Genomic DNA, 24,692 nt, shown 5'->3' on the forward strand with positions numbered 1-24,692 from the left:
CCGAAAAAAAGCGCCGCACCACCACCGGGTGGGCTCGAACCTCCAACCTTTCGGTTAACAGCCGATCGCGCTAGCCAATTGCGCAACGGAGACAGTCGTGTTCCACTTTCACCACCATCAGAACATATCTTCAAAGCTATCAGCGCAAAGAAAAAAGCAACACACCACTCCCTGGAGGGCTCGAAACTTCAACCTTTCGGTTAACAGCCGATAGCGCTAGCCAATTGTGCCACGGAGACAGTCCTGCTCCACTCTCACCACCCTCAAACATATCTTCATAGCTCTCAGCCCAAAGAAAAAAAAAGCGCCGCACCTCAAGCGGCTGGGTTCGAAACTCCAACCTTTCGGTTAACAGCCGATCGCGCTAGCCAATTGCGCCACGGAGACAGTCTTGCTCCACTCTCACCACCATCAGAACATATCTTCAAAGCTATCAGCCCAAAGAAAAAAAAAGAGCCGCACCACCACCGGGTGGGCTCGAAACTTCAACCTTTCGGTTAACAGCCGATAGCGCTAGCCAATTGCGCCACGGAGACAGTCCTGCTCTACTCTCACCACCATCAGAACATATCTTCAAAGCTATCAGCCCAAAGAAAAAAAAGCGCCGCACCTCAAGCGGCTGGGTTCGAAACTCCAACCTTTCGGTTAACAGCCGATCGCGCTAGCCAATTGCGCCACGGAGACAGTCTTGCTCCACTCTCACCACCATCAGAACATATCTTCAAAGCTATCAGCCAAAAGAAAAAAAAGCGCCGCACCACCACCGGGTGGGCTTGAAACTCCAACTATTCGGTTAACAGCAGATCGCGCTAACCAATTGCACGCAGGAGACAGCCGTGCTCCACACTCACCACCATCAGAACATATCCTAAAAGCTATCAGCGCAAAGAAAAAAGCAACAGACCACTCCCTGGAGGGCTCGAAACTCCAACCTTTCGGTTAACAGCCGATCGCGCTAGCCAATTGCGCCAAGGAGACAGTTCTGCTCCACTCTCACCACCATCAGAACATATCTTCAAAGCTATCAACCCAAAGAAAAAAAAGCGTTGCACCACCACCGGGTGGGCTCGAAACTCCAACCTTTCGGTTAACAGCCGATCACGCTAGCCAATTGCGCCACGGAGACAGTCCTGCTCCACACTCACCACCATCAGAACATATCTTCAAAGCTATCAGCCCAAAGATAAAAAAGCGCCGCACCACCACCGGGTGGGCTCGAACCTCCAATTTTTTGGTTAACAGCCGATCGCGCTAGCCAATTGCACCACGGAGACAGTCGTGCTCCACTCTCACCACCATCAGAACATATCTTCAAAGCTATCAGCGCAAAGAAAAAAACAACACAACACTCCCGGGAGGGCTCGAAACTCCAACCTTTCGGTTAACAGCCGATCGCGCAAGCCAATTGCGCCACGGAGACAGTTCTGCTCCACTCTCACCACCATCAGAACATATATTCAAAGCTATCAGCCCAAAGAAAAAAAAGAGCCGCACCACCACCGGGTGGGCTCGAAACTCCAACCTTTCTGTTAACAGTCGATCGCGCTAGCCAATTGCGCCACGGAGACAGTCGTGCTCCGCACACACCAACATCAGAACATATCTTCAAAGCTATCAGCGCAAAGAGAAAAGCAACACACCACCACCGGGTGGGCTCGAAACTCCAACCTTTCTGTTAACAGCCGATCGCGCTAACCAATTGCGCGCAGGAGACAGCCGCGCTCCACACTCACCACCATTAGAACATATCCTAAAAGCTAGCAGCGCAAAGAAAAAAGCAACACACCCCTTCAGGGAGGGCTCGAAACACCAACCTTTTGGTTAACAGCCGATCGCGCTAGTCAATTGCGCCACGGAGACAGTCTTGCTCCACTTTCGCTACCATCAGAACATATCTTCAAAGCTATCAGCCCCAAGAAAAAAAAGCGCCGCACCACCACCGGGTGGGCTAAAACCTCCAACCTTTCGGTTAACAGCCGATCGCACTAGCCAATTGCGCCACGGAGACAGTCCTGCTCCACTCTCACCACCATTAGAACATATCTTCTAAGCTATCATGGCAAGGAAAAAAAGCAACACACCACCCCCCGAAGGACTCGAAACTCCAACCTTTCGGTTAACAGCCGATTGCGCTAGCCAATTGCGCCATGGAGACAGTCCTGCTCCACTCTCACCACCATCAGAACATATCTTCAAAGCTATCAGCCCAAAGAAAAGAAAGCGCCGCACCACCACCAAGTGGCATCGAACCTCCAACGTTTTGGTTAACAGCCGATCGCGCTAGCCGATTGCGCCATGGAGACAGTCGTGCTCCACACTCACCACCATCAGAACATATCTTCAAAGCTATCAGCGCAAAGAGAAAAGCAACACACCACTCTCGGGAGGGCTCGAAACTCCAACCTTTCGGTTAACAGCCGATTCAGCTCGTCGATTGCGCCACGGAGACAGGCTTGCTCCACTCTCACCACCATCAGAACATATCTTCAAAGCTATCAGCCCAAAGAAAAAAAAGCGCCGCACCACCACCGGGTGGGCTCGTACCTCCAACTGTTCGGTCAGCAGCCGATCGCGCTAGCCAAATGCGCCACGGAGACAGTCGTGCTACACTCTCACCACCATCAGAACATATCTTCAAAGCTATCAGCGCAAAGAAAAAAGCAACACACTACTCCTGGGAGGGCTCCGACCCCCAACTTTTCGGTTAAAAGCCGATCGCGCTAGCCAATTGCGCCACGGAGACAGTCGTGCCCCACTTTCACCACCATTAGAACATATCTTCTAAGCTATCATCGCAAGGAAAAAAAGCAACACACCACCCCGGGAGGACTCGAAACTCCAACCTTTCGGTTAACAGCCGATCGCGCTAGCCAATTGCGCCATGGAGACAGTCCTGCTCCACTCTCACCACCATCAGAACATATCTTCAAAGCTATCAGCCCAAAGAAAAGAAAGCACCGCACCACCACCAAGTGGGATCGAACCTCCAACGTTTCGGTTAACAGCCGATTGCGCTAGCCATTTCCGCCACGGAAACAGTCGTGCTCCACTCTCACCACCATCAGAACATATCTTCAAAGCTATCAGCGCAAAAAAAAGCAACACCCCACTCCCGAGAGGACTCGAACCTCCAACTTTTCGGTTAACAGCCGATTGCGCTAGCCAATTGCGCCACGGAGACAGTCCTGCTCCACTCTCACCACCATCAGAACATATCTTCAAAGCTATCAGCCCAAAGAAAAAAAAAAGCGCCGCACCACCACCGGGTGGGCTCGAACCTCCAACCTTTCGGTTAACAGCCGATCGCGCTAGCCATTTGCGCTACGGAGACAGTCGTGCTCCACTCTCACCACCGTCAGAACATTTCTTCAGAGCTATCAGCCGAAAAAAAGCGCCGCACCACCACCGGGTGGGCTCGAACCTCCAACCTTTCGGTTAACAGCCGATCGCGCTAGCCAATTGCGCAATGGAGACAATCGTGTTCCACTTTCGCCACCATCAGAACATATCTTCAAAGCTATCAGCGCAAAGAAAAAAGCGACACACCACTCCCTGGAGGGCTCGAAACTCCAACCTTTGGGTTAACAGCCGATCGCGCTAGCCAATTGCGCCACGGAGACAGTTCTGCTCCACTCTCACCACCATCAGAACATATCTTCAAAGCTATCAGCCCAAAGAAAAAAAAGCGCTGCACCACCACCGGGTGGGCTCGAAACTCCAACCTTTCGGTTAACAGCCGATCACGCTAGCCCATTGCGCCACGGAGACAGTCCTGCTCCACACTCACGACCATCAGAACATATCTTCAAAGCTATCAGCCCAAAGAAAAAAAAGCGCCGCACCACCACCGGGTGGGCTCGAACCTTCAATTTTTTGGTTAACAGCCGATCGCGCTAGCCAATTGCACCACGGAGACAGTCGTGCTCCACTCTCGCCACCATCAGAACATATCTTCAAAGCTATCAGCGCAAAGAAAAAAACAACACACCATTCCCGGGAGGGCTCGAAACTCCAACCTTTCGGTTAACAGCCGATCGCGCTAGCCAATTGCGCCACGGAGACAGTTCTGCTCCACTCTCACCACCATCAGAACATATCTTCAAAGCTATCAGCCCAAAGAAAACAAAAGAGCCGCACCACCACCGGGTGGGCTCGAAACTTCAACCTTTTGGTTAACAGCCGATAGCGCTAGCCAATTGTGCCACGGAGACAGTCCTGCTCCACTCTCACCACCCTCAAACATATCTTCATAGCTCTCAGCCCAAAGAAAAAAAAAGCGCCGCACCACCACGGGGTGGGCTCGAACCTCTAATTTTTCGGTTAACAGCCGATCGCACTGGCCAATTGCGCAACGGAGACAGTCCTGCTCCTCTCTCACCACCATCAGAACATATCTTCAAAGCTATCAGCGCAAAGAAAAGAGCAACACACCACTCCCGGGAAAGCTCAAACCTCCAACCTTTCGGTTAACAGCCGATCGCCTTAGCGAATTGCGCCACGCAGACAGTCCTGCTCATTCTCACCACCATCAGAATATATCTTCAAAGCTATCAGCCCAAAGAAAAAAAAGCGCCGCACGACCACCGGGTGGGCTCGAAACTCCAACCTTTCGGTTAACAGCCGATAACGCTATCCAATTGTGCCACGGAGACAGTCCTGCTCCACTCTCTCCACCATCAGAACATATCTTCAAAGCTATCAGCCCAAAGAAAAAAAATGCGCCACACCACCACCAGGTGGGCTCGAAACTCCAACTATTCGGTTAACAGCCGATCGCGCTAACCAATTGCGCGCGGGAGACAGCCGTGCTCCACACTCACCACCATCAGAACATATCCTAAAAGCTATCAGCGCAAAGAAAAAAGCAACACACCACTTCCGGGAGGGCTCGAAACACCAACCGTTTGGTTAACAGCCGATCGCGCTAGTCAATTGCGCCACGGAGACAGTCTTGCTACACTTTCGCTACCATCAGAACGTATCTTCAAAGCTATCAGCCCCAAGAAAAAAAAGCGCCGCACCACTACCGAGTGGGCTCGAACCTCCAACCTTTCGGTTAACAGCCGATCGCACTAGCCAATCGCGCCACGGAGACAGTCCTGCTCCACTCTCACCACCATTAGAACATATCTTCAGAGCTATCAGCGCAAGGAAAAAAGCAACACACCACTCCCTGGAGGGCTCGAAACTCCAACCTTTTGGTTAACAGCCGATCGCGCTAGCCAATTGCGCCACGGAGACAGTTCTGCTCCACTCTCACCACCATCAGAACATTTCTTCAAAGCTATCAGCCCAAAGAAAAAAAAGCGCTGCACCACCACCGGGTGGGCTCGAAACTCCAACCTTTCGGTTAACAGCCGATCACGCTAGCCAATTGCGCCACGGAGACAGTCCTGCTCCACACTCACCACCATCAGAACATATCTTCAAAGCTATCAGCCCAAAGAAAAGAAAGTGCCGCACCACCACCAGGTGGGATCGAACCTCCAACGTTTCGGTTAACAGCCGATCGCGCTAGCCAATTGCGCCACGGAGACAGTCGTGCTCCGCACTCACCACCATCAGAACATATCTTCAAAGCTATCAGCGCAAAGAGAAAAGCAACACACCACTCTCGGGAGGGCTCGAAACTCCAACCTTTCGGTTAACAGCCGATCGCGCTAGCCAATTGCACCACGGAGACAGTCGTGCCCCACTTTCACCACCATCAGAACATAACTTCAAAGGTATCAGCGCAAAGAAAAAAGCAACACACCACTCCCGGGAGGGCTCGAAACTCTAACCTTTCGGTTAACAGCCGATCGCGCTAGCCAATTGCGCCACGGAGACAGTTGTGCTCCACACTTACCACCATCAGAACATATCCTCAAAGCTATCAGCGCAAAAAAAAGCAACACACCACTCTCGGGAGGGCTCGAACCTCCCACCTTTCGGTTAACAGCTGATCGCGCTAGCCAATTGCGCCACAGAGACAGTCGTGCCCCACTCTCACCACCATCAGAACATATCTTCAAAGCTATCAGCGCAAAGAAAAAAGCAAAACACCACTCTCGGGAGGGCTCGAACCTGCAACGTTTTGGTTTACAGCCGACCGCGCTAGCCAATTGCGCCACGGAAACAGTCCTGCTCCACTCTCACCACCATCAAAACATATCTTCAAAGCTATCAGCCAAAAGAAAAAAAAGCGCCGCACCACCACAGGGTGCGCTTGAACCTCCAACCTTTCGGTTAACAGCCGATCGCGCTAGCCATTTCCGCCATGGAGACAGTCGTGCTCCACTCTCACCACCATCAGAACATATCTTCAAAGCTATCAGCGCAAAGAAAAAAGCAACACACCACTCCCGAGAGGACTCGAATCTCCAACTTTTCGGTTAACAGCCGATCGCGCTAGCCAATTGCGCCACGGAGACAGTCCTGCTCCACTCTCACCACCATCAGAACATATTTTCAGAGCTATCAGCCCAAAACAAGTGCCACACCACCACCAGGTGGGCTCGAACCTCCACCCTTTCGGTTAACAGCCGATCGCGCTAGCCAATTGCGCCACGGAGACAGTCGTGTTCCACTTTCACAACCATCAGAACATATCTTCAAAGCTATCAGCGCAAAAAAAAAGCAACACACCACTCCCTGGAGGGCTCGAAACTCCAACCTTTCGGTTAACAGCCGATCGCGCTAGCCAATTGCGCCACGGAGACAGTTCTGCTCCACTCTCACCACCATCAGAACATATCTTCAAAGCTATCAGCCCAAAGAAAAAAAAGAGCCGCACCACCACCGGGTGGGCTCGAAACTTCAACCTTTCGGTTAACAGCCGATAGCGCTAGCCAATTGTGCCACGGAGACAGTCCTGCTCCACTCTCACCACCCTCAAACATATCTTCATAGCTCTCAGCCCAAAGAAAAAAAAGCGCCGCACCACCACCGGGTGGGCTCGAACCTCTAATTTTTCGGTTAACAGCCGATCGCACTGGCCAATTGCGCAACGGAGACAGTCCTTCTCCTCTCTCACCACCATCAGAACATATCTTCAAAGCTATCAGCGCAAAGAAAAGAGCAACACACCACTCCCGGGAAAGCTCAAACCTCCAACCTTTCGGTTAACAGCCGATCGCCTTAGCGAATTGCGCCACGCAGACAGTCCTGCTCATTCTCACCACCATCAGAATATATCTTCAAAGCTATCAGCCCAAAGAAAAAAAAGCGCCGCACGACCACCGGGTGGGCTCGAAACTCCAACCTTTCGGTTAACAGCCGATAACGCTATCCAATTGTGCCACGGAGACAGTCCTGCTCCACTCTCTCCACCATCAGAACATATCTTCAAAGCTATCAGCCCAAAGAAAAACAATGCGCCACACCACCACCAGGTGGGCACGAAACTCCAACTATTCGGTTAACAGCCGATTGCGCTAACCAATTGCGCGCAGGAGACAGCCGTGCTCCACACTCACCACCATCAGAACATATCCTAAAAGCTATCAGCGCAAAGAAAAAAAGCAACACACCACTTCCGGGAGGGCTCGAAACACCAACCTTTTGGTTAACAGCCGATCGCGCTAGTCAATTGCGCCACGGAGACAGTCTTGCTCCACACTCACCACCATCAGAACATATCTTCAAAGCTATCAGCGCAAAGAGAAAAGCAACACACCACTCTCGGGAGGGCTCGAAACTCCAACCTTTCGGTTAACAGCCGATTCAGCTCGTCAATTGCGCCACGGAGACAGTCTTGCTCCACTCTCACCACCATCAAAACATATCTTCAAAGCTATCAGCCCAAAGAAAAAAAAGCGCCGCACCACCACCGGGTGGGCTCGTACCTCCAACCTTTCGGTCAACAGCCGATCGCGCTAGCCAAATGCGCCACGGAGACAGTCGTGCTACACTCTCACCACCATCAGAACATATCTTCAAAGCTATCAGCGCAAAGAAAAAAGCAACACACTACTCCCGGGAGGGCTCCAACCCCTAACTTTTCGGTTAAAAGCCGATCGCGCTAGCCAATTGCGCCACGGAGACAGTCGTGCCCCACTTTCACCACCATCAGAACATAACTTCAAAGCTATCAGTGCAAAAAATGCAACAACCACTCTCGGGAGGGCTCGAACTTCCAACCTTTCGGTTAACAGCTGATCGCGCTAGCCAAGTGCGCCACGGAGACAGTCGTGCCCCACTCTCACCACCATCAGAACATATCTTCAAAGCTATCAGCGCAAAGAATAAAGCAAAACACCACTCTTGGGAGGGCTCGAACCTGCAACGTTTTGGTTCGCAGCCGACCGCGCTAGCCAGTTGCGCCACGGAGACAGTCCTGCTCCACTCTCACCACCATCAGAACATATCTTCAAAGCTATCAGCCCAAAGAAAAAAAAGGGCCGCACCACCAGCGGCTGGGCTCGAAACTCCAACTTTTCGGTTAACAGCCGATCGCGCTAGCCATTTGCGCTACGGAGACAGTCGTGCTCCACTCTCACCACCGTCAGAACATTTCTTCAGAGCTATCAGCCCAAAGAAAAACAATGCGCCACACCACCACCGGGTGGGCACGAAACTCCAACTATTCGGTTAACAGCCGATCGCGCTAACCAATTGCGCGCAGGAGACAGCCGTGCTCCACACTCACCACCATCAGAACATATCCTAAAAGCTATCAGCGCAAAGAAAAAAAGCAACACACCACTTCCGGGAGGGCTCGAAACACCAACCTTTTGGTTAACAGCCGATCGCGCTAGTCAATTGCGCCACGGAGACAGTCTTGCTACACTTTCGCTACCATCAGAACGTATCTTCAAAGCTATCAGCCCCAAGAAAAAAAAGCGCCGCACCACCACCGGGTGGGCTCGAACCTCCAACCTTTCGGTTAACAGCCGATCGCACTAGCCAATCGCGCCACGGAGACAGTCCTGCTCCACTCTCACCACCATTAGAACATATCTTCAAAGCTCTCAGCGCAAGGAAAAAAGCAACACACCACTCCCTGGAGGGCTCGAAACTCCAACCTTTTGGTTAACAGCCGATCGCGCTAGCCAATTGCGCCACGGAGACAGTTCTGCTCCACTCTCACCACTATCAGAACATATCTTCAAAGCTATCAGCCCAAAGAAAAAAAAGCGCTGCACCACCACCGGGTGGGCTCAAAACTCCAACCTTTCGGTTAACAGCCGATCACGCTAGCCAATTGCGCCACGGAGACAGTCCTGCTCCACACTCACCACTATCAGAACATATCTTCAAAGCTATCAGCCCAAAGAAAAGAAAGCGCCGCACCACCACCAGGTGGGATTGAACCTCCAACGTTTCGGTTAACAGCCGATCGCGCTAGCCAATCGCGCCACGGAGACAGTCGTGCTCCGCACTCACCACCATCAGAACATATCTTCAAAGCTATCAGCGCAAAGAGAAAAGCAACACACCACTCTCGGGAGGGCTCGAAACTCCAACCTTTTGGTTAACAGCCGATCGCGCTAGCCAATTGCGCCACGGAGACAGTCGTGCCCCACTTTCACCACCATCAGAACATAACTTCAAAGCTATCAGCGCAAAGAAAAAAAGCAACACACCACTCCCGGGAGGGCTCGAAACTCTAACCTTTCGGTTAACAGCCGATCGCGCTAGCCAATTGCGCCACGGAGACAGTTGTGCTCCACACTTACCACCATCAGAACATATCCTCAAAGCTATCAGCGCAAAAAAAAGCAACACACCACTCTCGGGGGGCTCGAACCTCCAACCTTTCGGTTAACAGCTGATCGCGCTAGCCAATTGCGCCACGGAGACAGTCATGCCCCACTCTCACCACCATCAGAACATATCTTCAAAGCTATCAGCGCAAAGAAAAAAGCAAAACACCACTCTCGGGAGAGCTCGAACCTGCAACGTTTTGGTTTACAGCCGACCGCGCTAGCCAATTGCGCCACGGAAACAGTCCTGCTCCACTCTCACCACCATCAGAACATATCTTCAAAGCTATCAGCCAAAAGAAAAAAAAGCGCCGCACCACCACAGGGTGCGCTTGAACCTCCAACCTTGCGGTTAACAGCCGATCGCGCTAGCCATTTCCGCCATGGAGACAGTCGTGCTCCACTCTCACCACCATCAGAACATATCTTCAAAGCTATCAGCGCAAAGAAAAAAGCAACACACCACTCCCGAGAGGACTCGAATCTCCAACTTTTCGGTTAACAGCCGATCGCGCTAGCCAATTGCGCCACGGAGACAGTCCTGCTCCACTCTCACCACCATCAGAACATATCTTCAGAGCTATCAGCCCAAAAAAAGTGCCGCACCACCACAGGGTGGGCACGAACCTCCAACCTTTCGGTTAACAGCCGATCGCGCTAGCCAATTGCGCCACGGAGACAGTCTTGCTCCACTTTCGCTACCATCAGAACATATCTTCAAAGCTATCAGCCCCAAGAAAAAAAAGCGCCGCACCACCACCGGGTGGGCTAAAACCTCCAACCTTTCGGTTAACAGCCGATCGCACTAGCCAATTGCGCCACGGAGACAGTCCTGCTCCACTCTCACCACCATTAGAACATATCTTCTAAGCTATCATCGCAAGGAAAAAAAGCAACACACCACCCCGGGAGGACTCGAAACTCCAACCTTTCGGTTAACAGCCGATCGCGCTAGCCAATTGCGCCATGGAGACAGTCCTGCTCCACTCTCACCACCATCAGAACATATCTTCAAAGCTATCAGCCCAAAGAAAAGAAAGCGCCGCACCACCACCAAGTGGGATCGAACCTCCAACGTTTCGGTTAACAGCCGATCGCGCTAGCCGATTGCGCCATGGAGACAGTCGTGCTCCACACTCACCACCATCAGAACATATCTTCAAACCTATCAGCGCAAAGAGAAAAGCAACACACCACTCTCGGGAGGGCTCGAAACTCCAACCTTTCGGTTAACAGCCGATTCAGCTCGTCAATTGCGCCACGGAGACAGTCTTGCTCCACTCTCATCACCATCAAAACATATCTTCAAAGCTATCAGCCCAAAGAAAAAAAAGCGCCGCACCACCACCGGGTGGGCTCGTACCTCCAACCTTTCGGTCAACAGCCGATCGCGCTAGCCAAATGCGCCACGGAGACAGTCGTGCTACACTCTCACCACCATCAGAACATATCTTCAAAGCTATCAGCGCAAAGAAAAAAGCAACACACTACTCCCGGGAGGGCTCCAACCCCTAACTTTTCGGTTAAAAGCCGATCGCGCTAGCCAATTGCGCCACGGAGACAGTCGTGCCCCACTTTCACCACCATCAGAACATAACTTCAAAGCTATCAGTGCAAAAAATGCAACAACCACTCTCGGGAGGGCTCGAACTTCCAACCTTTCGGTTAACAGCTGATCGCGCTAGCCAAGTGCGCCACGGAGACAGTCGTGCCCCACTCTCACCACCATCAGAACATATCTTCAAAGCTATCAGCGCAAAGAATAAAGCAAAACACCACTCTTGGGAGGGCTCGAACCTGCAACGTTTTGGTTCGCAGCCGACCGCGCTAGCCAGTTGCGCCACGGAGACAGTCCTGCTCCACTCTCACCACCATCAGAACATATCTTCAAAGCTATCAGCCCAAAGAAAAAAAAGGGCCGCACCACCAGCGGCTGGGCTCGAAACTCCAACTTTTCGGTTAACAGCCGATCGCGCTAGCCATTTGCGCTACGGAGACAGTCGTGCTCCACTCTCACCACCGTCAGAACATTTCTTCAGAGCTATCCGCCCAGAAAAAAGCGCCGCACCACCACCGGGTGGGCTCGAACCTCCAACCTTTCGGTTAACAGCCGATCGCGCTAGCCAAATGCGCCACGGAGACAGTCGTGCTCCAGTCTCACCACCATCAGAACATATCTTCAAAGCTATCAGCGCAAAGAAAAAAGCAACACACCACTCCCGGGAGGGCTCGAACCTGCAACTTTTCGGTTAAAAGCCGAACGCGCTAGCCAATTGCGCCATGGAGACAGTCGTCCTCCACTTTCACCACCATCAGAACATATCTTCAAAGCTATCAGCGCAAAGAAAAAAGCAACACACCACTCCCGGGAGGGCTCGAAACTCTAACCTTTCTTTTAACAGCCGATCGCGCTAGCCAATTCCGCCACGGAGACAGTTCTGCTCCACTCTCACCACCATCAGAACATATCTTCAAAGCTATCAGCCCAAAGAAAAAAAAGCGCCGCACCACAACCGGGTGGGCTCGAACCTCCGACCTTTCGGTTAACAGCCGATCGCGCTAGCCAATTGCGCCACGTAGACAGTCGTGTTCCACTTTCACCACCGTCAGAACATATCCTCAAAGCTATCAGCGCAAAGAAAAAAGCAACACACCACTCCCTGGAGGGCTCGAAACTCCAACCTTTCGGTTAATAGCCGATCGCGCTAGCCAATCGCGCCACGGAGACAGTTCTGCTCCACTCTCACCACCATCAGAACATATCTTCAAAGCTATCAGCCCAAAAGAAAAAAAAGCGCCGCACCACCACCGGGTGGGCTCGAAACTCCAACCTTTCGGTTAACAGCCGATCACGCTAGCCAATTGCGCCGCGGAGACAGTCCTGCTTCACACTCACCACCATCGGAACATATCTTCAAAGCTATTAGCCCAAAGAAAAAAAGCGCCGCACTGCCACCGGGTTGGCTTGAACCTCAAATGTTTTGGTTAACAGCCGATCGCGCTAGCCAATTTCACCACGGAGACAGTCCTGCTCCACTCTCACCACCATCAGAACATATCTTCAAAGCTATCAGCCCAAAGAAAAAAAGCGCCGCACCACCACCGGGTGGGCTCGAAACTCCAACCTTTCTGTTAACAGCCGATCGCGCTAGCCAATTGCGCCACGGAGACAGTCGTGCTCCACTCTCACCATCATCAGAGCATATCTTCAAAGCAACCAGCGCAAAGAAAAAAGCAACACACCACTCCCGGGAGAGCTCGAAACTCCAACCTTTTGGTCAACAGCCTATCGCGCTAGCATATTGCGCCACGGAGACAGTCCTGCTCCACTCTCACCACCATCAGAACATATCTTCAAAGCTATCAGCCCAAAGAAAAAAAAGCGCCGCACCACCACCGGGGGGGCTCGAAACTCCAAACTTTCGGTTAACAGCCCATCACGCTAGTCAATTGCGCCACAGAGACATTCCTGCTCCACTCTCACCACCATCAGAATATATCTTCAAAGCTATCAGCCCAAAGAAAAAAAAGCGCCGCAACACCACCAGGTGGGCTCGAACCTCCAACCTTTTGGTTAACAGCCGATTGCGCTAGCCAATTGCGCCATGGAGACAGTCGTGCTCCACTCCCACCACCATCAGAGCATATCTTCAAAGCTATCAGAGCAAAGAAAAAAGCAACACACCACTCCCGGGAGGGCTCGAAACTCCACTTTTTCTGTCAACAGCCGATCGCGCTAGCCTATTGCGCCACGGAGACAGTCCTGCTCCACTCTCACCACCATCAGAACATTACTTCAAAGCTATCAGCCCAAAGAAAAAAAAGCGCCGCACCGCCACCGGGTGGGCTCGAAACTCCAACCTTTCGGTTAACAGCCGATAGCGCTAGCCATTTGCGCCACGGAGACAGTCCTGCTCCACTCTCACCACCATCAGAACATAACTTCAAAGCTAACAGCCCAAAGAAAAAAAGAGCCGCACCACAACCGGGTGGGCTCGAAACTCCAACCTTTCGGTTAACAGCCGATCAGGCTAGCCAATTGCGCCATGGAGACAGTCGTGCTCCACTCTCACCACCATCAGAACATATCTTCAAAGCTATCAGCGCAAAGAAAAAAACAACACACCACTCCCGGGAGGGCTCGAAACTCCAACCTTTCAGTTAACAGCCGATCGCGCTAGCCAATTGTGCCACGGAGACAGTCCTGCTCCACTCTCACCACCATAAGAACATATCTTCAAAGCTATCAGCCCAAAGAAAAAAAAGCGCCGCACTACCACCGTGTGGGCTCGAAACTCCAACATTTCGGTTAACAGCCGATCGCGCTAGCCAATTCCGCCACGGAGACAGTCGTGTTCCACTTTCACCACCATCAGAACATATCTTCAAAGCTATTAACGCAAAGAAAAAGCAACACACCACTCCCTGCAGAGCTCGAAACTCCAACCTTTCGGTTAACAGCCGATCGCGCTAGCCAATTGCGCCACGGAGACAGTTCTGCTCCACTCTCACCACCATCAGAACATATCTTCAAAGCTATCAGCCCAAAAGAAAAAAAAGCGCCGCACCACCACCGGGTGGGCTCGAAACTCCAACCTTTCGGTTAACAGCCGCTCACGCTAGCCAATTGCGCCGCGGAGACAGTCCTGCTTCACACTCACCACCATCGGAACATATCTTCAAAGCTATTAGCCCAAAGAAAAAAAGCGCCGCACTGCCACCGGGTTGGCTTGGACCTCAAATGTTTTGGTTAACAGCCGATCGCGCTAGCCAATTTCACCACGGAGACAGTCCTGCTCCACTCTCACCACCATCAGAACATATCTTCAAAGCTATCAGCCCAAAGAAAAAAAGCGCCGCACCACCACCGGGTGGGCTCGAAACTCCAACCTTTCTGTTAACAGCCGATCGCGCTAGCCAATTGCGCCACGGAGACAGTCGTGCTCCACTCTCACCATCATCAGAGCATATCTTCAAAGCAACCAGCGCAAAGAAAAAAGCAACACACCACTCCCGGGAGAGCTCGAAACTCCAACCTTTTGGTCAACAGCCGATCGCGCTGGCATATTGCGCCACGGAGACAGTGCTGCTTCACTCTCACCACCATCAGATCATATCTTCAAAGCTATCAGCCCGAAGAAAAAAAAGCGCCGCACCACCACCGGGTGGGCTCGAAACTCCAAACTTTCGGTTAACAGCCCATCACGCTAGTCAATTGCGCCACAGAGACAGTCCTGCTCCACTCTCACCACCATCAGAATATATCTTCAAAGCTATCAGCCCAAAGAAAAAAAAGCGCCGCAACACCACCAGGTGGGCTCGAACCTCCAACCTTTTGGTTAACAGCCGATCGCGCTAGCCAATTGCGCCATGGAGACAGTCGTGCTCCACTCTCACCACCATCAGAGCATATCTTCAAAGCTATCAGAGCAAAGAAAAAAGCAACACACCACTCCCGGGAGAGCTCGAAACTCCAATTTTTCAGTCAACAGCCGATCGCGCTAGCCTATTGCGCCACGGAGACAGTCCTGCTCCACTCTCACCACCATCAGAACATAACTTCAAAGCTATCAGCCCAAAGAAAAAAAAAGCCCCGCACCACCACCGGGTGGGCTCGAAACTCCAACCTTTCGGTTAACAGCCGATTGCGCTAGCCAATGGCGCCACGGAGACAGTTCTGCTCCACTCTCATCACCATCAGAACATATCTTCAAAGCTATCAGCCCAAAAGAAAAAAAAGCGCCGCACCACCACCGGGTGGGCTCGAACCTCCAATTTTTCGGTTAACAGCCGATCGCGCTGGCAAATTGCGCCACGGAGACGGTCGTGCTCCACACTCACCACCATCAGAACATATCTTCAAAGCTATCAGCCCAAAGAAAAAAAAGCGCCGCACCACCACCGGGTGGGCTCGAACCTCCAACCTTTCTGTTAACAGCCAATCGCGCTAGCCATTTGCGCCACGGAGACAGTCGTGCTCCACTCTCACCACCGTCAGAACATTTCTTCAGAGCTATCAGCCCCCCAAAAAAAGCGCCGCACCACCACCGGGTGGGCTCGAACCTCCAGCCTTTCGGTTAACAGCCGATCGCGCTAGCCAATTCCGCCACGGAGACAGTCGTGTTCCACTTTCACCACCATCAGAACATATCTTCAAAGCTATTAACGCAAAGAAAAAGCAACACACCAATCCCTGCAGGGCTCGAAACTCCAACCTTTCGGTTAACAGCCGATCGCGCTAGCCAATTGCGCCACGGAGACAGTTCTGCTCCACTCTCACCACCATCAGAACATATCTTCAAAGCTATCAGCCCAAAAGAAAAAAAAGCGCCGCACCACCACCGGGTGGGCTCGAAACTCCAACCTTTCGGTTAACAGCCGATCACGCTAGCCAATTGCGCCGCGGAGACAGTCCTGCTTCACACTCACCACCATCGGAACATATCTTCAAAGCTATTACCCTAAAGAAAAAAAAGCGCCGCACCGCTACCGGGTTGGCTTGAACCTCCAAATTTTTGGTTAACAGCCGATCGTGCTAGCCAATTGCGCCACGGAGACAGTCCTGCTCCACTCTCACCACCATCAGAACATTACTTCAAAGCTAACCGCCCAAAGAAAAAAAAGCGCCGCACCACCACCGGGTGGGCTCGAAACTCCAACCTTTCGGTTAACAGCCGATCGCGCTAGCCATTTGCCCTACGGAGACAGTCCTGCTCCACTCTCACCACCATCAGAACATATCTTCAAAGCTATCAGCCCAAAGAAAAAAAAGAGCTGCACCACCACCGGGTGGGCTCGAAACTCCAACCTTTCGGTTAACAGCCGATCGCGCTAGCCAATTGCGCCATGGAGACAGTCGTGCTCCACTCTCACCACCATCAGATCATATCTTCAAAGCTATCAGCGCAAAGACAAAAACAACACACCACTCTCGGGAGGGCTGGAAACTCCAACCTTTCGGTTAACAGCCGATCGCGCTAGCCAATTGTGCCACGGAGACAGTCCTGCTCCACTCTCACCACCATCAGAACATATCTTCAAAGCTATCAGCCCAAAGAAAAGAAGCGCCGCACCACCACCGGGTGGGCTCGAAACTCCAACTTTTCGGTCAACAGCCGATCGCGCTAGCATATTGCGCCACGGAGACAGTCCTGCTCCACTCTCACCACCATCAGAACATATCTTCAAAGCTATCAGCCCAAAGAAAAAAAAGCGCCGCACCACCACCGGGTGGGCTCGAAACTCCAAACTTTCGGTTAACAGCCCATCACGCTAGTCAATTGCGCCACAGAGACAGTCCTGCTCCACTCTCACTAGCGTTATCGGCTGGTAACCGAAAAGTTGGAGTTTCGAGCCCACCCGGTGGTGGTGCGGCGCTTTTTTTTCTTGGGGCTGATAGCTTTGAAGATATGTTTTGATGGTGGTGAGAGTGGAGCAGACTGTCTCCGTGGCGCAATTGACTAGCTGAATTGGCTGCTAACCGAAAGGTTGGAGTTCCGAGCCCTCCCAGAATTAGTGTGTTGCTTTTTTCTTTGCGCTGATAGCTTTGAAGATATGTTCTGATGGTGGTGAGTGTAGAGCACGACTGTCTCCGTGGCTCAATTGGCTAGTGCGATTGGCTGTTAACCGAAAGGATGGAGGTTCGAGCCCACCAGGGGTGGTGCGGCGCTTTTACTCCTTTGAGCTGATAGCTTTGAAGATATGTACTGATGGTGGTGAGAGTGGAGCAGGACTGTCTCCGTGGCGCAATTGACTAGCGTGATGGGCTGTTAACCGAAAGGTTGGAGTTTCGAGCCCGCCCGGTGGTGGTGCGGCGCTTTTTTTTCTTTGGGCTGATAGCTTTGAAGATATGTTCTGATGGTGGTGAGAGTGGAGCAGGACTGTCTCCGTGGCGCAATAGGCTAGCGCGATCGGCTGTTGACCGAAAGTTTGGAGTTTTGAGCCCTCCCGGGAGTGGTGCGGCTCTTTTTTTTGTTTGGGCTGATAGCTTTGAAGATATGTTCTGATGGTGGTGAGAGTGGAGCCGGACTGTCTCCGTGGCGCAAATGGCTAGCGCGATCGGCTGTTAACCGAAAGGTTGGAGTTTCAAGCCCACCCGGTGGTGGTGCGGGGCTTTTTTTCTTTGGGCTGATAGCTTTGAAGTAATGTTCTGATGGTGGTGAGAGTGGAGCAGGACTGTCCCCGTGGCGCAATTGGCTAGCACGATCGGCTGTTAACCGATGTGTTGGAGTTTCGAGCCCTCCCAGGAGTGGTGTGTTGCTTTTTTCTTTGGGCAGATAGCTTTGAAGATATGTTCTGATGGTGGTGAGAGTGGAGCACGACTGCTCCTTGGCGCAATTGGCAAGCGCAATCGGTTGTTAACCGAAAAGTTGGAGTTTCGAGCCCACCCGGTGGTGGTGCGGCCCTTTTTTTTCTTTGGGCTGATAGCTTTGAAGATATGTTCTGATGGTGGTGAGAGTGGAGCACGACTGCCTCCTTGGCACAATTGGCTAGCGTTATCGGCTGTTAACCGAAAAGTTGGAGTTTCGAGCCCACCCGGTGGTGGTGCGGCGCTTTTTTTTCTTTGGGCTGATAGCTTTGAAGATATGTTCTGATGGTGGTGAGAGTGGAGCAGGACTGTCTCCGTGGTGCAATTGGCTAGCGCGATCGGCTGTTAACCAAAAAATTGGAGTTTCGAGCCCACCCGGTGGTGGTGCGGCGCTTTTTTTTCTTGGGGCTGATAGCTTTGAAGATATGTTTTGATGGTGGTGAGAGTGGAGCAGACTGTCTCCGTGGCGCAATTGACTAGCTGAATTGGCTGCTAACCGAAAGGTTGGAGTTCCGAGCCCTCCCGGAATTAGTGTGTTGCTTTTTTCTTTGCGCTGATAGCTTTGAAGATATGTTCTGATGGTGGTGAGTGTAGAGCACGACTGTCTCCGTGGCTCAATTGGCTAGCGCGATTGGCTGTTAACCGAAAGGATGGAGGTTCGAGCCCACCAGGGGTGGTGCGGCGCTTTTACTCCTTTGAGCTGATAGCTTTGAAGATATGTTCTGATGGTGGTGAGAGTGGAGCAGGACTGTCTCCGTGGCGCAATTGACTAGCGTGATGGGCTGTTAACCGAAAGGTTGGAGTTTCGAGCCCGCCCGGTGGTGGTGCGGCGCTTTTTTTTCTTTGGGCTGATAGCTTTGAAGATATGTTATGATGGTGGTGAGAGTGGAGCAGGACTGTCTCCGTGGCGCAATAGGCTAGCGCGAACGGCTGTTGACCGAAAGTTTGGAGTTTTGAGCCCTCCCGGGAGTGGTGCGGCTCTTTTTTTTGTTTGGGCTGATAGCTTTGAAGATATGTTCTGATGGTGGTGAGAGTGGAGCCGGACTGTCTCCGTGGCGCAAATGGCTAGCGCGATCGGCTGTTAACCGAAAGGTTGGAGTTTCAAGCCCACCCGGTGGTGGTGCGGGGCTTTTTTTCTTTGGGCTGATAGCTTTGAAGTAATGTTCTGATGGTGGTGAGAGTGGAGCAGGACTGTCCCCGTGGCGCAATTGGCTAGCACGATCGGCTGTTAACCGATGTGTTGGAGTTTCGAGCCCTCCCAGGAGTGGTGTGTTGCTTTTTTCTTTGGGCTGATAGCTTTGAAGATATGTTCTGATGGTGGTGAGAGTGGAGCACGACTGCTCCTTGGCGCAATTGGCAAGCGCAATCGGTTGTTAACCGAAAAGTTGGAGTTTCGAGCCCACCCGGTGGTGGTGCGGCCCTTTTTTTTCTTTGGGCTGATAGCTTTGAAGATATGTTCTGATGGTGGTGAGAGTGGAGCACGACTGCCTCCTTGGCACAATTGGCTAGCGTTATCGGCTGTTAACCGAAAAGTTGGAGTTTCGAGCCCACCCGGTGGTGGTGCGGCGCTTTTTTTTCTTTGGGCTGATAGCTTTGAAGATATGTTCTGATGGTGGTGAGAGTGGAGCAGGACTGTCTCCGTGGTGCAATTGGCTAGCGCGATCGGCTGTTAACCAAAAAATTGGAGGTTCGAGCCCACCCGGTGGTGGAGCGGCGCTTTTTTTTCTTTGGGCTGATAGCTTTGAAGATATGTTCTGATCGTGGTGAGTGTGAAGCAGGACTGTCTCCGTGGTGCAATTGGCTAGCGCGATCGGCTGTTAACCAAAAAATTGGAGGTTCGAGCCCACCCGCTGGTGGAGCGGCGCTTTTTTTTCTTTGGGCTGATAGCTTTGAAGTAATGTTCTGATGGTGGTGTGAGTGGAGCAGGACTGTCCCCGTGGCGCAATTGGCTAGCACGATCGGCTGTTAACCGATGTGTTGGAGTTTCGAGCCCTCCCAGGAGTGGTGTGTTGCTTTTTTCTTTCGGCTGATAGCTTTGAAGATATGTTCTGATGGTGGTGAGAGTTGAGCACGACTGTCTCCATGGCGATATTGGCTAGCGCGATTGGCTGTTAACCGAAATGTTGGAGTTTCGAGCCCACCTGGTGGTGGTGCGGCTCTTTTTTTTTCTTTGGGCTGATAGCTTTGAAGATATGTTCTGATGGTGGTGAGAGTGGAGCAGGACTGTCTCCGTGGCGCAAATGGCTAGCGCAATCGGCTGTTAACCGAAAGGTTGGAGTTTCGAGCCCTCCCGGTGGTGGTGCGGCGCTTTTTAGATGCGGAGCATCTTATACTCGCGCCTTGTAGTGCGCCGTCCGCGCCGTCCGCACCGCTTCTCGAACATTCGACAGCTGACGCGCGCGCATGCGCCGTCGCGCCGTCGCCCACTCTTCCACCATCTGTGCATCCCTTCCTCCTCTACACACCGCGCGCGCTTCACTCCTCCACCATCTGTGCACCCTTCCTCCTCTACACACCGCGTTCGACATCTACAATTCTCCTGATTCTCCAGTGGACGCGCATGTGGCGTCGCGCTTCGAGAACATTCAACAGCTGACAGTGCATGCGCCGTCGTGCTGTATATATACTCAAGGTCGGCGCTCGCTCGCTCAGTTGCCGCTCGTCGGTTGGTTTGTACGGCGCGTCGACGTCCAAGGTCGCGGTGAAATGAATTCCAACGAATCCACAAACACAATGATCGACGTCCCTTCGACCAGCGCCACCCTTCCGCATACGTGTGTACGTGTTCACTCATTTAACACCCCCTCCTACAACCACGTTAACCAATTCAGCCATCGACCCAAGTAAGTCGCAATTTAACACCCCATTTCACAACCACGTTAACCAATTTAGCCATCGACCCAAGTAAGTCGCACTTTAACACCCCGTTAACCAATTATATGGTCCGCATCCTCCTCAGTGTTCCCCCGAGGGAAGCTGCGGGCAATTTTTTTTTTCTTTAGGCTGATAGCTTTGAAGTGATGTTCTGATGGGGGTGAGAGTGTAGCAGGACTGTCTCCGTGGCGCAATTGGCTAGCACGATCGGCTGTTAACCGATAGGTTGGAGTTTTGAGCCCTCCCGGGAGTGGTGTGTTGCTTTTTTTTTGCGCTGATAGCTTTGAAGATATGTTCTGATGGTGGTGAGAGTGGAGCACGACTGTCTCCATGGCGATATTGGCTAGCGCGATCGGCTGTTAACCGAAAGGTTGGAGTTTCGAGCCCACCCGGTTGTGGTGCGGCTCTTTTTTTTCTTTGGGCTGATAGCTTTGAAGATATGTTCTGATGGTGGTGAGAGTGGAGCAGGACTGTCTCCGTGGCGCAAATGGCTAGCGCAATCGGCTGTTAACCGAAAGGTTGGAGTTTCGAGCCCACCCGGTGGTGGTGCGGCGCATTTTTTTTTTTGGGCTGATAGCTTTGAAGTAATGTTCTGATGGTGGTGAGAGTGGAGCAGGACTGTCTCCGTGGCGCAATAGGCTAGCACGATCGGCTGTTAACCGATGGGTTGGAGTTTCGAGCCCTCCCGGGAGTGGTGTGTTGCTTTTTTCTTTGCGCTGATAGCTTTTAAGATATGTTCTGATGGTGGTGAGAGTGGAGCACGACTGCTCCTTGGCGCAATTGGCTAGCGCGATCGGCTGTTAACCGAAAAGTTGGAGTTTCGAGCCCACCCGGTGGTGGTGCGGCGCTTTATTTCTTTGGGCTGATAGCTTTGAAGATATGTTCTGATGCTGGTGAGAGTGGAGCAGGACTGTCTCCGTGGCACAATTGGCTAGCGCGATCGGTTGTTAACCGACAGGTTGGAGTTCCGAGCCCTCCCGGGAGTGGTGTGTTGTTTTTTCTTTGCGCTGATAGCTTTGAAGATATGTTCTGATGGTGGTGAGAGTGGAGCACGACAGTCTCCATGGCGATATTGGCTAGCGCGATCGGCTGTTAACCGAAATGTTGGAGTTTCGAGCCCACCCGGTGGTGGTGCGGCTCTTTTTTTTTCTTTGGGCTGATAGCTTTGAAGATATGTTCTGATGGTGGTGAGAGTGGAGCAGGACTGTCTCCGTGGCGCAAATGGCTAGCGCAATCGGCTGTTAACCGAAAGGTTGGAGTTTCGAGCCCACCCGGTGGTGGTGCGGCGCTTTTTTTTTCTTTAGGCTGATAGCTTTGAAGTGATGTTCTGATGGTGGTGAGAGTGGAGCAGGACTGTCTCCGTGGCGCAATTGGCTAGCACGATCGGCTGTTAACCGATAGGTTGGAGTTTTGAGCCCTCCCGGGAGTGGTGTGTTGCTTTTTTCTTTGCGCTGATAGCTTTGAAGATATGTTCTGATGGTGGTGAGAGTGGAGCACGACTGCCTCCTTGGCGCAATTGGCTAGCGTTATCGGCTGGTAACCGAAAAGTTGGAGTTTCGAGCCCACCCGGTGGTGGTGCGGCGCTTTTTTTTCTTGGGGCTGATAGCTTTGAAGATATGTTTTGATGGTGGTGAGAGTGGAGCAGACTGTCTCCGTGGCGCAATTGACTAGCTGAATTGGCTGCTAACCGAAAGGTTGGAGTTCCGAGCCCTCCCGGAATTAGTGTGTTGCTTTTTTCTTTGCGCTGATAGCTTTGAAGATATGTTCTGATGGTGGTGAGTGTAGAGCACGACTGTCTTCGTGGCTCAATTGGCTAGCGCGATTGGCTGTCAACCGAAAGGATGGAGGTTCGAGCCCACCAGAGGTGGTGCGGCGCTTTTACTCCTTTGAGCTGATAGCTTTGAAGATATGTTCTGATGGTGGTGAGAGTGGAGCAGGACTGTCTCCGTGGCGCAATTGACTAGCGTGATGGGCTGTTAACCGAAAGGTTGGAGTTTCGAGCCCGCCCGGTGGTGGTGCGGCGCTTTTTTTTCTTTGGGCTGATAGCTTTGAAGATATGTTCTGATGGTGGTGAGAGTGGAGCAGGACTGTCTCCGTGGCGCAATAGGCTAGCGCGATCGGCTGTTGACCGAAAGTTTGGAGTTTTGAGCCCTCCCGGGAGTGGTGCGGCTCTTTTTTTGTTTGGGCTGATAGCTTTGAAGATATGTTCTGATGGTGGTGAGAGTGGAGCCGGACTGTCTCCGTGGCGCAAATGGCTAGCGCGATCGGCTGTTAACCGAAAGGTTGGAGTTTCAAGCCCACCCGGTGGTGGTGCGGGGCTTTTTTTCTTTGGGCTGATAGCTTTGAAGTAATGTTGTGATGGTGGTGAGAGTGGAGCAGGACTGTCCCCGTGGCGCAATTGGCTAGCACGATCGGCTGTTAACCGATGTGTTGGAGTTTCGAGCCCTCCCAGGAGTGGTGTGTTGCTTTTTTCTTTGGGCTGATAGCTTTGAAGATATGTTCTGATGGTGGTGAGAGTGGAGCCCGACTGCTCCTTGGCGCAATTGGCAAGCGCAATCGGTTGTTAACCGAAAAGTTGGAGTTTCGGGCCCACCCGGTGGTGGTGCGGCCCTTTTTTTTCTTTGGGCTGATAGCTTTGAAGATATGTTCTGATGGTGGTGAGAGTGGAGCACGACTGCCTCCTTGGCACAATTGGCTAGCGTTATCGGCTGTTAACCGAAAAGTTGGAGTTTCGAGCCCACCCGGTGGTGGTGCGGCGCTTTTTTTTCTTTGGGCTGATAGCTTTGAAGATATGTTCTGATGGTGGTGAGAGTGGAGCAGGACTGTCTCCGTGGTGCAATTGGCTAGCGCGATCGGCTGTTAACCAAAAAATTTGAGGTTCGAGCCCACCCGGTGGTGGAGCGGCGCTTTTTTTTCTTTGGGCTGATAGCTTTGAAGATATGTTCTGATCGTGGTGAGTGTGAAGCAGGACTGTCTCCGTGGTGCAATTGGCTAGCGCGATCGGCTGTTAACCAAAAAATTGGAGGTTCGAGCCCACCCGCTGGTGGAGCGGCGCTTTTTTTTCTTTGGGCTGATAGCTATGAAGTTATGTTCTGAGGATGGTGAGAGTGGAGCAGGACTGTCTCCGTTGCGCAGTTGGCTAGGGCGATGGGCTGTTAACCGAAGGGTTGGAGGTTCGACCCCACCCGGTGGTTGGGCGGCACTTTTTTTTCTTCGCGCTAATAGCTTTGAAGATATGTTCTGATGGTGGTGAGAGTGGAGCAGGACTGTCTCCGTGGCGCATTTGGTTAGCGCGATCGGCTGTTAACCGAAAGGATGGAGGTTCGAGCCAGCCGGTGGTGGTGCGGCGCTTTTTTTTCTTGGGGCTGATAGCTTTGAAGATATGTTTTGATGGTGGTGAGAGTGGAGCAAGACTGTCTCCGTGGTGCAATTGACTAGCTGAATTGCTGCTAACCGAAAAGTTGGAGTTCCGAGCCCTCCCGGAATTAGTGTGTTGCTTTTTTCTTTGCGCTGATAGCTTTGAAGATATGTTCTGATGGTGGTGAGTGTAGAGCACGACTGTCTCCGTGGCTCAATTGGCTAGCGCAATTGGCTGTTAACCGAAAGGTTGGAGGTTCGAGCCCACCAGGGCTGGTGCGGCGCTTTTTTTCTTTGAGCTGATAGCTTTGAAGATATGTTCTGATGCTGGTGAGAGTGGAGCAGGACTGTCTCCGTGGCGCAATAGGCTAGCGCGATCGGCTGTTGACCGAAAGTTTGGAGTTTTGAGCCCTCCCGGGAGTGGTGCGGCTCTTTTTTTTGTTTGGGCTGATAGCTTTGAAGATATG

This window comes from Rhipicephalus microplus, chromosome 4 (genome assembly GCF_043290135.1).
Source record: "Rhipicephalus microplus isolate Deutch F79 chromosome 4, USDA_Rmic, whole genome shotgun sequence".
In the NCBI taxonomy this organism is placed as follows: Eukaryota; Metazoa; Arthropoda; class Arachnida; order Ixodida; family Ixodidae; genus Rhipicephalus; species Rhipicephalus microplus.